General features: G+C 39.6%; 1 long non-coding RNA gene across 2 annotated transcripts; it reads right to left on the bottom strand.

Annotated features, from left to right (window-relative positions):
- Positions 1-1,661: 1,661 nt before the first annotated feature.
- Positions 1,662-5,107, bottom strand: LOC106576349 (uncharacterized). 2 transcript variants are annotated; one of them, XR_006759944.2, is made up of 6 exons: positions 4,568-5,107; positions 3,279-3,410; positions 3,020-3,129; positions 2,839-2,903; positions 2,564-2,754; positions 1,662-2,482 (listed from the first exon to the last, which is right to left on the bottom strand). It is a non-coding gene; the product is annotated as an uncharacterized LOC106576349 (long non-coding RNA). The 2 variants fall into 2 exon arrangements; XR_006759943.2 differs by having other exon boundaries at positions 3,279-5,107.
- Positions 5,108-8,394: the final 3,287 nt, after the last annotated feature.

The following is an 8,394-nucleotide window of genomic DNA, read 5'->3' as shown; positions in this document are numbered from 1 at the left end:
GCTTGACATTACTTCTGTGAATGCCCACAATTTCAATCAGAAGCCTAAGATTTACTATAATGACATCTACAAATACTATTTTAAATGATAAACCTTGGTTGAATGACAAACATTAGGTTCCTCAACCTACATTATACTACTCTTTTTTTTGAAAGGACAAATATTCATTTCAGAAACACTTATGTCATGTTAATATCAACCTAATACCAGAATCTTAATTAGCCAGCTGAATTACCAAAAGAGCCCACAGATATTGAAAGGGCAAAGTAAGAACAGTATCAACAAAATAGTCACAGGGGACAACAAATTGAAATCCAATATGCCAGTACCAGTACAGATCAACATTTTAAATATGTGAATTACATATGCAGTTTCACAGCCGCAGAGCCATGAAAAGGTAGTTTTTTTCATGAATATTATTATCTTTTGGAGGCGGTGGGGCAGTTTTCACTTAATAATGAATTTATGCAGTTGCTAAAGTAGGATCCTTTGCCACGAATCCATAAAGCAACACAATGACAGCTCATGACCAGGAGGAGGTAAGGTGCCACTCAGGCAACAGCAGACAGTCTCCTAGACAACAGGACACTTTACATTTTTAAATTTTAGTCATTTAGTAGACGCTCTTATCCAGAGCGACTTACAGTAGTGAATGCATACATTTCATACATTTTTTTCCTCCGTACTGGTCCCCCGTGGGAATCGAACCCACAACCCTGGCGTGGCAAACACCATGCTCTACCAACTGAGCCACACGGGACCGTGTGGACATTAATAATGAGCAGCCTCCTTGGGAAAAATTAACTTCCTCTATCCGTGTTTGCTGAAACTATTGAGAGCTATGGTGTATGGGCAGAACTGGCCCCCACATTGTTCATTTATCTCTCTTTCTCACACACACACACACACACAAACACACCGTTTCTTGCGGTCTTGATAGGCAAAGTGGAAAATATTTAAATATGGGTGATAAGGCAACTGTCAGGCACTAAGGGCATGAATACTAATAGTGTAATGTAATATATTTTTACTAGCAGTCATATTTATCACTGGTTTGCCAACTAAGTGGGTAGACAGGGTACCACTCTCTGACAGATTTTAACTGGAACATTCTCTGTCCTTGATTGTGCCCAAAGGGTTGTGTAATGACAACACTGATTTCGGTTTGTGAGACTATTTAGTTTGTCCGTCTCTTTCTTATGTCTTTCTCTGTATGGTCTGTCCCACTGATAGCTGCATCCATCCACTGTAGCCATATTCTACAGTCACATTTACATTCTACAGGCATAGATATCTAACAGCTATATTCTTTAAAGATGTCCTCCAGTGATTTTTTAACTATTACTGTTGAAAAGTTTTAGCCCAAGTATAAATACAGTAAAGGACACACACTAAAGGGTAATTTAAAAAAAAATGTTTTCAGCAAAAATGTTGTTTTTCAGACAACTGCAAACTTCAAGGAGGCGGGCAGGGCATTCAGGGATCTGGTCTGATGGGAATCCATGATGTCATTGGCCTTCCCCCTTGATTGAGTAACTATAGAGGACAAAAGAGGAAAGGCCCACCCCCTCACTTGTGCTGTCATGACATACCTGGACCACCTATTGCGATGTTACTTTTGTTAAGTCTTAAATGAGGTGAAAAGGAGACTGGAGGGCCACTTTAAAGTTGTTTATTTTGATGGTGAAGATGTTTTGAAACATTTATGGTGTCTTTTTTTCTGAATGAGCAGTCATTTCAAATGTGGACATTTGGGTAATATTTGGTTGAGACATTGATCAATGAGATTTCAACCTTTATTCACCCACTCAAAAAGACAGCCAACTGTTTTTTATTTTTTATTTAGGTACTTTAGAGATTGAAAACTATACTTGACTAATAAATCAACTCCATTTAAATATTGGAGCAGTTGCCATTTTGTGATGTAGGGCTCTTTACATAACCCTAGCCTGAGCTAAGAATAGGAAAACAAGCTAGGACTAGGACCTTTCTGATGTTGCACACTCTTGAAAAGTACCCTGATATGAATAATACAATTCTTCTCACGGTGCAAAATGTATCTTCCAGATTTAGGGTCTATATTACTGTAGGCTATTGTCATTCTGTGTAACACAGTTAGAGCTGTAGCTTTGAACAGCATTGTGTAAACCTTTGTCCATGTAAAAACAAATACAAAAAAAAAGTCAAGAATGGTTTAAATGAAAAATGATTGCACCACAAAATAAATGTAAAAGCCGATAAAAAAAATAAATATATAAGCCAAAAAATTAATTTCTGCCACAGGCTTCTGGAAACCAAAATCAGATATACAATAAACCAAAAAAATGCACTGTCAGAACAGGCTTTGATGCTTTAACTTCTTAAGAACTCTCATTGGCCCTCCCACTGGCCCCCTTGCGGCCAGGTGCATATTTCAGGCAGGTTGACATCGCCTGTAATATATCTGCCTCTGTAGCCTTTGATTCGCCAAGACTCATACATGCTGTAAAGGGGGAAAACAAGTATTAGCTTGAGAAGGTATTCAAATGTCATGTAAAAGGTCATGATTTGTACTCCACTGTACCTATAATGACACTGCAAATGTTGGAGTCCTCAAAGGCCCTTTTCCATTTGTTACCTTTCATAGTCGTTGTTGACATGAGGCCATTTGTCAGGGTTCTGTATAGAACACAAGGCCGTTTGCCAAGGTTCTGTATAGAACACAAGGCCGTTTGTCAGGGTTCTGCATAGAACACAAGGCCGTTTGTCAGTGTTCTGTATGGAAGAAAAAATATGTACTTTACATATATACACACCACAACTTATTTTAAAAGTGAAACAAATATCGTAATAGTTTACCAATGCATTGTTCTCTTCACCCAGTCTGGGATGTCTTTACCCCTCAGCTTTGAGACCTAAGATATCTGTAATTTTACAAAAGGACACTAATGTATTACAAATGGATAGGATTTTTCCATCCAGTACTACATGACAATATAATATCAATCAACTCATGCCAATTAAAGATTTCATTTCTCACCATGCATTTTTGAAAATCGTTGTCCGTTAGCTGCTCTTCCATCTTTAGTAAATCTTTCTCTGTCTCGTTCAGGTTGAAGTTGAATTTCTCAACCAGACTTGGGCGCTGTCCTTTAAGAAGGTCACAGATCACACAAAGGAGATGTAAGACTCTTTTTGTGAAATTCTGAAACAAAGTAGTTGTACATTTGTTCACTTCTAAATATAACAGCCTCATTTCAATATCATAAAACAACTGCTTAAAAATAAATGAGTCATACTTGCTTCGAGGATAGGAAAGGGGTCTGAGCCTTTGCAGTGCTTTGGTGAGGGGGATCTCTCATCTGAAGAGGCAGAGGGAGATCTCGGTCTCCCACATTACCTAAACCTGGAGCATGAAGGCTCAAGATTCTCTGCAGTAAAATATTGTACAATATGGCAATTCTTGGTACAATTAGAATACATTTCCCAAATACATCAATCAAGAATGAGAATAAGGGGTTGACTTGCGTTGTGAAGGGTCCTCACTATAATCGCTTGGTGGCTTGCGTTTTAGTTTGCCATTTCCCCATCCCCACACTTGCTGGCTTGAGTGGTGTTTTAGTTTGCCATTTCCCCTCACCACCAATTTTCATTTAGAAGAGTCAGCTTTTTAAACCAACATGGCTCAGTTTAAATTGTTTTTACATTGTAGTAAAACAAAATGTAATTTGATATGCGTTTTGACATAAATTTACTACATTCTGTAGCAATTAATGTTTTTTCCCATTAAAATGCGATTTGATTAAAGTTAATGCCTTCAACTGCAGGTGATGCAAAAAGGTGGCCGAACCATAAAAAATATCTGTTATTAGGCAGATTATTAGGTTATTGTAGCCTTTTGCTTCTTAAGCCTTGTTCACATTGGCAGTTTGAAGTGACTCAAATCCAATTTTTTTGCATATCTTATTCGAATCCGTTATTTTTCCTGCAGCCGAAAAGCACATGGAACTAGCTATTTCAAACCACATTTCAAACCACCTTCATATATTGTTGCTTGCTAGCTAGTCTAGTCTGTTGACAGTTTGACAAGCACATGTCAAACTGTCACATCTTATCCTTTGAGGCTTTAAAAGTCTTCTTACAGTATGAAACGCCCATGGAAAGCATTATTGTCACCTTAGCTTGCTACATTCTTTAACTTCTAAGTGATAGGAAGCAAGAGTACCACCAATCACCCTACACCACTGTGCACACACCCATTGTTACTATGACAACTAGCTTAGCCATGTCAGCAAATGACTGCTGTCTGAACACACACATCCTATGTGGTCACTTGTAACTTACAGTTTGGACAGTCAGTATTCCAGAACGGATTTGGAAAACAAAACTGATTTGAGCATTCAGGCCTACAGTGTAAGCAAGGATTTAATGGCATTGGTTTTCTGGCTCTTCAGAACAGATTTTAGTGGGGGCTTAGGTAGGAGCAAAAACATTTACACACATTTGTAAGGCAACGTAAAAGGCAACCTCAACACAATCTAATTTCAACCAAACTTTAATCCAAAATGATATATGGAGAGTTTCATACTTGCGTCTGTCACAGGAAAAAGGTCTGATCCTTTACAGTGATTTGGTTAGGGGATCCCTCAATTAAGAAGGCGACCGAGCCCTCATTCTCCAGTATTAATCCATGTGAGAGACTGTTAAAAGAATTTTATATCTTGATGATAATAATCAATAATCAATTCGCCTTGACTAATGCCCAAGGTTTGTAAGACAATGGGTTATAATAATTAGGCAAGGACTCAGCTTTCTGCAAAAGGTTTCTGTAGCTTTATTCAGAGAACGTTCTGAGGTCAGGATAACAAAACAGTCATTATATAGTTCTTGCTTACTTACGCACATGCATTTACACACAATCCGTTGGTGACCTGCAACCCCCATAAACTTCTCACACTGTTTATCACTATCCAGCGCTCAGCCTGTTCTTTTCCCTCAAGGTTAAGAACTCTTTGAAGCTTTTACTCCCTTGACCATCTGTCCCTCTATCTCTCTATACTAATTGCATACACACATTTCTTTCCCTCTCCAGTGGTTCCTGGACTTTCCGGAACTAATCAGACTAATCGATCCCTATATTGATTAATACATTGATTATTCATTAAACCTGCTGTATGACTTAATAATTCATCATGGTTTATTGATTCATTTACATTTATTACATAATTCTCTTATCAGAGACCAAGATGATTCTCTGCAGTAAAAGATTGGACAACATAATGCCAATTGTTTTTACAATTAGAATACCTTTCTCAAATACAATGATCAAGAATAAGGAGTTGGTTATGTTGTGAAGGGTCACCATTATTACTTGGTGGCTTGTGCTGCGTTTTAGCCTTTTGCTTCTTGGCAGCAGTGGCAGAGTTTTTCTGGTGCATCGGGGCATATTTTTGTGGGGGCTTGGGTAGACCTTTGCCTGAAAATAAACATGCAGGTGTAAGTTTTATTGAAGTGGAAGAAGACTACCTAAACATATTACCAAACTTTAAACCAACATTTTGCATCATGCCAAAGTTAACATGCCAAGCTCCTACCCCCTAGCCTGGAAATCCAGACATTTGGTTCACTACACTAACAATGGTGAAACATGGAGTGATTCCATCTGGGTTGAGGCTACCTTCCCACTAGCCACACACTCGATTTGAAGGGATCAGTTAAAGTAATACGGTACAAGGTCCTCCCAGTCAATCAAAAGGCAAGGTGGTTGTTCAGTGGCTAGGGTTTAGGGACAAGGGGTTGATTAGTAATCAGCATTGCAGGCTACCATACTTACATAACTTAGCAGTAGTGGCTGGAGGTGGGAGACTACATTCCTCATGTGAATATACAGACTTAAAACCATGCCAAGTAAATTGAATGTACACAAACTGTCAACGCGTGTTTAACCATACCAGTTATTACACTTCACTGGCTTCAGGGATTTCAATGACTTTACATTGCTGTTTTGATTCTGAAACGTGGGGGGAAGGTTTGAACAACTTAAGTCATTTTTTACTTTTTGTACTTTTGACTTATTGCATTTTCAAGTATAATGCATTGGATGTCAGTTTTATCCTCAGAAGTATGAAATGAGGGTCTGGACCAATCCTTTATTGCTTTGTCCTATTGATTTGTGGGCCACCACACAGTTTTGTCTTTGATCCAGCGCTCTGGAATAACACCTTCCTTCTCATTCTCCATCCACACTGCTCTGACCCACCTCCTCTGAGATTAGAACCTGGGGAAATAGACAGGCAATATAATATAAGGCCTAATTGCAAACCCAACTATTCCAATATATGTGATCTTCCTTGGCAAATCTGTGCAACAGAGAGATCACTGTGTATTGCCTATGATGGGGCAGACACAGCCTTGCTGATAAAGTCCTGGGGATAAATAATTGATCTTGCATTTGCGGATATTTGAGATACTTGCAATGTTGGAGTCTTTGGAGGCACATGGAAGAAGTTGTCAGTTTGAGTATGGTCAATGACATCACAGACAAGGTTTCCATGGTCTCTTATTTCTTTGCCTAATGCATATTTGTCCTGGAGGAGGAAGCAACCATCTCATATGTTATTCTTGATGTATGGTTGGATGTTCTTGGCAGAATGTTTCACTTTGCTTGATTCAGACAGTAGCCTCATCACTTGTACCAATGGATTATGTGGGCTTTTGGTGGCACGTTTAAGCCACTGCAAATGGTTCTCAAACCAATTAAGGTCACTGAGTGAGAAGTTGTGAAATGCAACATCTGCCAAGTGAGTGAGACCATGCACATTGTACAATGTACTGTAAATGTATCACCATAGACACACTTGCTCATGTCAACAAAGTGCATCAGCAACTGTTTGGCATTATCAAGGTAATGCCTCCTCCATGGCTACACTGAGGGACATAAAGTGGTGATAGACCTTTTAGGAAACGCCATCCTTCAACACTATGGGACCCGTGTAGAGCAAAAACCGTCTGTACTCAGTGGCCTTCCATCAGTCAAGGTCTGCCAGTGACCGAGGTTGTCGGACAAATTGTTTTGTCAATAAGCCTCAAAAGGAGATCAGAGCCTCTGACAACTTGCTTTTCTGAGAGGAAGACAGTCTGTATGTTCTAGGGCCTCGTTTAAGGAAAATCAACATCCTCATGACACCCAAGCACACCATATGCATAGAATCTAATGGAAACCCTGAAATACAAAACTCCAGCATCTATCAATGGAGATGTAGATCTGTTCACAGTCCCCAGGTCCAGAACAGAGGCTGAGAAACACACAGTATTAAATAGAGTCACGACTGAATGGAACTCTGCCACCTCCGGTAACTCAAACTAGCAATAAAACCAGATAAAAACCAGATAAAAGAACATCTTACGGCACGACGGGGACTGTGAAGAGACACAGACATTTTCTGCATTGTATTATGTATGTGATACGTGGTTGGGATACGACTGTGATATGGGGTTGTCTCGCCTGGCTATCTTAAGATGAACGCACTAGCTGTATGAATGGGAGAGTTTGCTGAATAGATAAATTGTAATGTAATGTAGCCCTATGTACACTGAGTATACCAACCATTATGAACACCGTCCTAATATTGAGTTGCACACCACCCTTTTGCCCTCAGAACAGCCTCAATTCGTTGGGGCATGGACTCTACAAGGTGTCGAAAGCGTTCCACAGGGATGCTGGCCCATGTTGACCCCAATGCTTCCCACCAATGTGTTGAGTTGGCTGAATGTCCTTTGGGTGGTGGGCCATTCTTGATGAACATAGTAAACTGTTGAGTGTGAAATACCCAGCAGCGTTGCAGTTCTTGACACAAACCGGTGCGCTTGGTACCTACTACCATACCCCGTTCAAAGTCACTTAAATCTTTTGTCTTGCCCATTCTCCCTCTGAATGGCACAGATACACAATCCATGTCTCAATTGTCTCAAGGCCTAAAAATCCTTCTTTAACCTGTCTCCTCCCCTTCATCTACACTGATTAAAATGGCCATGTACTCTTATAATCTCCAACCGGCACAGCCAGAAGAGGACTTTCCACTCCTCAGAGCCTGGTTCCTCTCTAGGTTTCTTCCTAGGTTCCTGCCTTTCTAGCGGGAACCTTCCTAGGTTCCTGCCTTTCTAGCGAAAAAAAAAATGTATAAAATGTATGCATTCACTACTGTAAGTCGCTCTGGATAAGAGCGTCTGCTAAATGACTAAAAGAAACATTTTAAAATGTGCTTCTACATCTGCATTGCTTGCTGTTTGGGGTTTTAGGCTGGGTTTCTGTATAGCACTTTGTGACATCTGCTGATGTAAAAAGGGCTTTATAAATACATTTGATTGATTGAAGTGAATTAAACAAGTGGCATAAATAAGGGATTATAGCTTTCA

Source organism: Salmo salar, chromosome 17 (assembly GCF_965601325.2).
Source record: "Salmo salar chromosome 17, fSalSal1, whole genome shotgun sequence".
Taxonomy (NCBI): Eukaryota; Metazoa; Chordata; class Actinopteri; order Salmoniformes; family Salmonidae; genus Salmo; species Salmo salar.
This window is presented reverse-complemented; position numbering and strand designations above follow the sequence as displayed.